Here is a 7,496-nt window from a genome sequence, read left to right as displayed (position 1 = left end):
GCTGTATCTTTTGTTGACATGGATCACCGAGCTTACACAATATTCACCGTATGGATCGCACTCAAATTACTATCTCATAAGTCGCAAAAATCGGGCGAAATTTGAAAATGACTGCGTTTTCAGAAATTGGCGTAGAATAAAAAGTACTGAACCAAATTTAATGATTTTGGTATCATTGTCTTCTGCAGAAGATGTTCTTTCTAATGATGTCAAAAAAAAAATACACTTTTAGAACTAAGGTACTGAAAATCCACCGTTCCGCTTTTTTTGGGGGGGACACCCGGTATACATACCTATATACAGGTATATATATATATATATATATATATATATATATATATATATATATATATATATATATATATATATATATATATATATATATATATATATATATATATATATATATATACTCCTAGATGGGTCATTTGGAAGACATTATATTTTCCATTTGTTTTATATGCAAATTTATTATTACATTTTCAATGGCAGTTTACGCAATGGAGACACGAAAATTGTCTCCTTAATGACCAGTTGTCTCCCTAATGAAGACACTTCCAACCAATATATATATATATATATATATATATGTATATATATATATATATATATATCTGTATATATGTATATATATATATATATATATATATTATATATATATATATATATATATGTATTTATTTATTTGTTTAAGCCATGTAAAGAATTTTGTCATAAACCGAGCTAACTCCAAGTTTCTTAAGTTGAGATTTTTGCGAGTAAAGCTGCTAATATGTGTATACATTTAGAAAATATGAGATATATTTCATTATAACTTCTATAGATTATTCTTTGTTATGTTACTAGTGAGTTATTACCGGAAGGGTTTCATTTTGCTCGTATATCCGATGAAGGACATAATACTATTTTAAGATGTTCAAAAATGGCGCTCACTCATTTTGCAATGAAATTCTTCGTTTTGAGGATGTCGGTATCACTAGTTACCTGTGTAACAACTATACACATGGTCTTCTTAGAGGGGAAAGTGAGAAGAATCTACATGTATCATCATTGTAACTGTAAGTATTCTGGACACTTTGAGGTGTATTTATTAGGCTTCTTTGATATTTGCTTCTTTCTTTTTCTTTTACAGTGATTGTTTTTTTTTTCTCACAATTTTGTATGTTCAATATTTTTAATCAAAGTCCACCAAATGAACACTTATGGGGGAAAAAAGATTGGGAATTATCCAATACAATAACCCGTTCCTTCAGTCGTTCTCCAAGAACCTTCAGTGTCTCTCAATGTGATTTTTTTTTCTTCTGCATGTCGACCAAGAAAAGAGAGGTTTGTAATTCGCCTGTGCAAAAGCAGAACATGTTTTTGCTTTCTACTGTCAACTGTACGCATGTATATGCCATCGAACGAAGCAAATATACATGTAATATTTCATGCGGACGAGAGATGTGAAAAGTCAAGGAAAGCAAAATCCAGTGACCATAACGGTAAACATATGAATTTGTGCCAATTTATATGCAACTCTTAGACAAAAAAAAAAAAAAAAACCGATAAGAGAAACTCTGATATTTTTACTGCAACACAATTTTTACCTCACTTTAATCATTAATATTAGTAAACATACATTTATGACACAAATGACGATTTTTTTTTTTTGTGTGTGTGTGTGTACTGTTTTTGGAACTGGGTATACCAGGTTTCCGTCTATGTATTTCTGGTATACACGTTCCCCAAAGGAACGGGCTTACAGCAACATTGTATTTTAAGGAACATTTATCTCCGTAAAATACACATGTTTGTGTGAATGTCTGAGTGCTCTACACTTGCAACGTAATAAAGATTTAATATTAAAAACAATTTTGGAATTAAGTTATTGCGCGTTTGGATGCAAGGAAGAATCTTGTTTAGTTAATTAATTTGAAAAGAACAAAACAAAATAACAACTAGGTAGATCTTTATGAGAGTCCTTGTACATATATTAAGGCCTGCTTATGAACAGGGAGGTGGGAAGAGACCTCCCTGTTCAGATGTATGATTGCTACCCTCCACTGATTGGCTGGTTTTCTTTTCTTTTCTTTTTTTCGTGTGATTGGATGATCACTCGGGTTATGGTATTTTGTAAGGAAGCATGTGCATTGCGTGCGCTTATGGATCAAATAAAAGCCAGTCACAATCTGGAATGTTATAACGCTGCAACAGTAATGTGCATATGCTGGTAGTGCCTATTAGACTCTACTCCAAAGTGGTGCATCCATGAAGTCTTAATAATTCACCAGTTGTCCACTGACATTGTCGACGGCCTCTCCGAGCTCGTGTGCAGACGTTGCTGTTAATTTGAAACTGGTGAGAGAAAAACAAAATCTTTGTAATGAGGAGTTTGCCTCGGATGCATGTTGAACTAATATTCGTCCTCCGAAGCAATATACAAGCTTAAGTACTAGACCGATTCAAAAGCTAATCTCTTATGATCTTCTTTATGCATTTGTGATCATGTTTAAGTTAACAAGAGAAAACTTCACTTGAATCTCCTGTAAATGTGGTTTGATAGTACCGATTTTAACTTCAGGGCGAGATAAATATTGCCATTGCACATCAAATTCTTGATATCCGTCGATATGTTGTGTATATTGGTTTGTATTATCACATCCCCGCTGTCCCGGTCAGCTATTATCACCTGACAGCGCTTGAAGTAAATAGATAAACGAGATATGAGTAAAACGTAATACTGATCAACCTCTAGTACTAAGTCGAATATAATACTACCGTGCACAAAAGAATAGCTATTTGTTAATATCCTACCAAAGTAGAATTTTAAGCAGAGCTAGAGGGCTATACCAGGAGGAAGGGATATTGGTGTACCAGGGGTGCTTTGTGGGCAAAGAAAATGCCAAAAATGACAAGAAAACAAAAAAATCATTAGGCATAGATATCAGATTTAGATAGTGTTGTAAATAATCACAGAGTTCACGCATTTCTCAGACACTTAAAAATGCTGGTCCGTGACTAGTTTATTGTTTCCGCATTTTAAAATCGAACAATATCTCATACTCAAAATAGTAAATAGTGGAGATGTGAACAACTGGCAAAATACGTTGATGGGCACTGGCCACCTATGCCCCAACATGAAGCATGAAAAACACAATAGCAGGAGATGGGGGTGATTGCTGCTTCCCTATTTTTCTTAACCGAATCATTTTTTTTTTCATTCATTCTCCCTTTGGTTGTCATACTTGAATATGACCAATGTTACAACACATGTTCGACATTCCATATATCCCACGTCTGTGCACTGCATGACGAAATGACGTACATATTTCTTCTTTTTTAAGTTAATTGGAAATGATCCATTGAAAGATGATGATTTTAGAGCATCAATCTTGAGAAAAAAAAAATATATAAAAACGAAAAATATTGCGTAACAGTATATAAAAGCGGGCATATGTAATGTACGAAAATTGGAATAGCCAACTATATATAGATATGCAATGCTTGTAGTATGTTGGCCATTCTGAAGGGAAATAGTTCAAAAATAGTTTGGGCGCCACTTAGAAGATGTGGAGTACAACAAGAGGACCAACAACAAGAGACAAGTCTGGAACAATGGAAGGCCTGCTTGGTATTTAAAAAAAAGGTGACACACAAAAAAAAAAAAAATTGCACAGATTTAGGCCAGTACAGATGGACTGAGCTGCAGTAGCGGTCGTGGTCAATCAAAATAAAATGCTCTTACAACACTGAGCTGGATCTTTTTTTTGGGGGGGGGGGATCACAGGATACAACAAAAAATGGAGGCAAAACGTAATAAAATGGCTCGATTTGAATGAAAATAATGTGCAATGTTTAATAACATATCCGTCGTAAAAAGGAAGCTGTATGAGAACGTGTCATTTGGAAGAAATTCCAAATGACGCTGAGCTCTTTCTTTTGTGTAGTACATTGTACTAACATTCTATACAGTAGATAATTTGGACATTGAGGCATCTTCATTAACAATTGGTTTCAACCAGTTGACATTGCCCAGGAAAAGCTACAACTTGCCTGCATCTCATTTAACGAGTAAGAAAAGGACGCGATTTTCTTGGACAGGAACCGATAGCAGTACCACACGCATTCACACATACCATAATGACGTCCGAGAATCATGACTGAGATCGCAGAAACAATTGCGTTCGTGAGGTTTCGCAATCGTGAATTCTGCACCTGTTTCTGCGTTCCAGACTGACTTCTCAACACATTTGAAAGGAAAATCGCATGAACTTAACCATGCTTCAAATGAAATGTGTTTACAAACGTAATAACCACTTCAAAAGTGTTACCTCCAGAGATAAAATCACGCCAGATAAACAAACAAACAAGCAAAAAAACAAAAACAAAAAACGAGTAGTTGCATCAGGCTCGTAAATATGATTTTTACAGGGGGGTGCAGAATTAGAAAAAGTGGACCACTTCTGGGTTTAATCGGTTGACAAGCGGAAAAAAGACTACCCCGTGAATTTTTTTGGTTTCTTTTCCCACTTACGGTTGAAAAAAAAAAAAGAGACTCCAGCCATGTCACATGTCAGTGCAATTTTCTCATGCCGCTAGAAGCCCCATTTCATTTTCTTATTTCAAACTTAGGGATTCCGCGAATATTTTTTTCTTTTTATTTCTATTATCTTTTCCGGTTGCTGGCAAACGGAGGGGGTGGGGCGGTTCCCCGGTTCCCCGGAACCCCCTAGTTACGGGCCAGTGCATGACGCAATCCATTTTAAAGAGAAAAAGAAGAAAGGGTTTCTTCAGAGAAACTGTGGCACGTATTGCATGATGCGCTTTGGGATGTTAAAATTAATATCAAATTCATAGGCATGCTGTTACTGTTGAATCAAAATTGTCAGCAAGAAAGTTATCGTCAGGTATTTTCTTGTATACTATCTGGTTCAGATTTTAGCGTTGTTTGCCCTAATAGTAAACTGAAAAAAAAAATAATCAAAATAAGGAATCAAGCAATACAAAAAAAGATAGGTCATACATAACATAATACCTAGCAGAATGTGCCTAGAAACACCTTGCGATATAAAGGGAAAAGGAATCGTCGATGCATAATAGGGCTAAAGGCCCTGTCACACCTTTCCGGGCAAGCTAAGCAGGCTTGTTGCGTATAGGGATTTTCCAGCATGCAGGGCAATTTTTGTGGGCGGGCAAGGATTTGGGCGAGTTTCGCATGCGTCTTACCTGCTGAACCCTTGCTACTTACGTTCTAATTACGTGTATACCGTGTGACCACGAAATACGTGCTAGGTACTGTCAGATGTTGGCCAATAATCGATTGCTGGGATCTCCGGGCAGCAATTTTTCCCCCGCAAGTCAACAAGCAAGGCTTCCCCAGACACGGTATGACAAGGCCTTGAGCATGCTCAAAACTTGTTCCGGGTGAGTGGCGGGGGGTTGCCCGCAGAGGTACACGCAAAACACCGGTAGGAGGCCCTTAGCGGCAGCATCTAGCAGGCAACTCCCATGCAGTTACTTCGAAGCTGTAACGCAAGTTCTTCGCAGTCCCCGTATGTCGCACGTAACTGAAAACTGGTCCGTTTCGAAGCATTCACGCAGGTCACACGGAATACAAGCAAGAAGCAGGTAAATAGCACACGTCTTTGCAGGTAAAACGCAAGTATGGGACTCGTCAGCATCCTTGTTCATCCGCAGAAAATTCTCCTGCCTGCTGGAGAATCCCTACTCGCAACAAGTCCGCGTAGCTTGCCCAGAAAGGTGTGGCAGTGCCTAAAAGGAGCAATACAGGTACACAGAGAAGCAGGATAGTGAAAGACTATAAAGTTCAGTAATAGAGAGGAAGAAATGTATGTTTAGCATGTAATTACACTGGTGGAGCCAAGGGAGGGGGGGGGGGGGGCTATAGGGGCGATCAACGACTTGGTCGGAAATTCCCCCTCCCCACCACTCCCCCCCCCCCCCCTCCCCGTTGGGGGTAGGGTGGGAGTGACCATCACACATTTAAAAAAAAAGGACTTCATATGAGAAATGTGGCGCATTGCCAAGAAAATGCGATCAGTATTCAATTAAACAGATTCATTAAAGAATGTAATATCATTTAGTCCTCCATTAGGCTGTCACATATATCTAATGAAAAAAAAAAATGTACAACACCATATCTGTTCGACAAGATACAAAAGGTCGCCGTATACTTGAACAAATGAGAATATCTAAATAAAGCATAACCTTTCAAGGGATAAGAACGTCCATTTGTCTCACAGACAACAGACATCAACGGCCTAGTAACAAAAAAAAAATTAATCTTTATTTTTAGAAGGGGGCAATAACTTTCATATTATACAACTTTATCAATTACTCTATAAAAATTCAGGGGGAAATTATCATTGATGAATGCAACACGAAACCATTTTATCGTCATAGAGAAAGCAAATAAAAAAAAAGTCGTTGTATATGAAACAAATGAAATACTCAAAACTTTTAGAATCCCCCCCCCCCAAAGATTGAAACGTACATAGAAAAAATAACACCGGTCTTATCGGAAACGTTTCTCTTTTCTTTTGTAAATTAACTACCAGTATTTTATACTGTTGAAGCGTAAAACTGCTGAAGTTGAAGCGTAAAACAAAGCATCATGCGCTGAGTCAAAACTCAACAGGTGAACAGATGACCATGTACAATTTAAGAAAATGCTAGTACTTATCGTCATAAAAGCGGATAAACTTAAATATCTTGGAATCAGTAGAATGTAAAAGCATACTAGCAATTGATTTATCTAACGTGCTTTGAAATGCAACAAAATTTAATCCCTCGTAAATCATATTACTTGAAGGCAGCCAAAACAGCATAATTCAACCATAACGACAAAAAGAATGAAGGAAAAATAGCTCTCCTGTAATTCCAAATGTTGTAAAACCTGTAAGTACATTGTAGTAGGCATGGTCAACACATCACCTCACTTTGGAGAGCAAAAGCAAAAACGGGAGAACGCTTAGGTCAACACAATGTCAATGATACAACGGTAGCATCTTCCTCAGTTAGAGGGTGGGTACTGGAATCGGGGGTTGTGGAGTCTTTAGGTGAAGCATATTAATGTACTCCATATATGTGTTGCATTTGGCAAGTTCTTCTTCAGATCTACCAAAGATTGCAAGGGAATCAAAGCCAAGCCTCCGAAGGAGCCCCTCCATTTCTAGCGTTACGTAAGACAAAAACCCTTTTCTTTCTGAAAATTTCGGAGTATGAATAGTAACTCAACACACAAAATGTGCACGGATACACACATACACACATATTATAGGTCCTGTTTACCTTTAGGAGCATTACAATGTTCAAAATATCACTTTTGATGCATATATTGTGTAGGTCAGTTGTATTACAAAACATTCTTCCATCACAACCGACCATATATATATATATATATATATATATATATATATACATTTTTTTTTTTTTTTTTTGCAGTTAAGCCACAAACGTGGAGATGTCACTATTTTCCTCATTAAACCATAACT

The sequence above is a fragment of the Diadema setosum genome, chromosome 14 (assembly GCF_964275005.1).
Source record: "Diadema setosum chromosome 14, eeDiaSeto1, whole genome shotgun sequence".
NCBI lineage: Eukaryota > Metazoa > Echinodermata > Echinoidea > Diadematoida > Diadematidae > Diadema > Diadema setosum.
Note: the sequence above shows the minus strand (reverse complement) of the source record.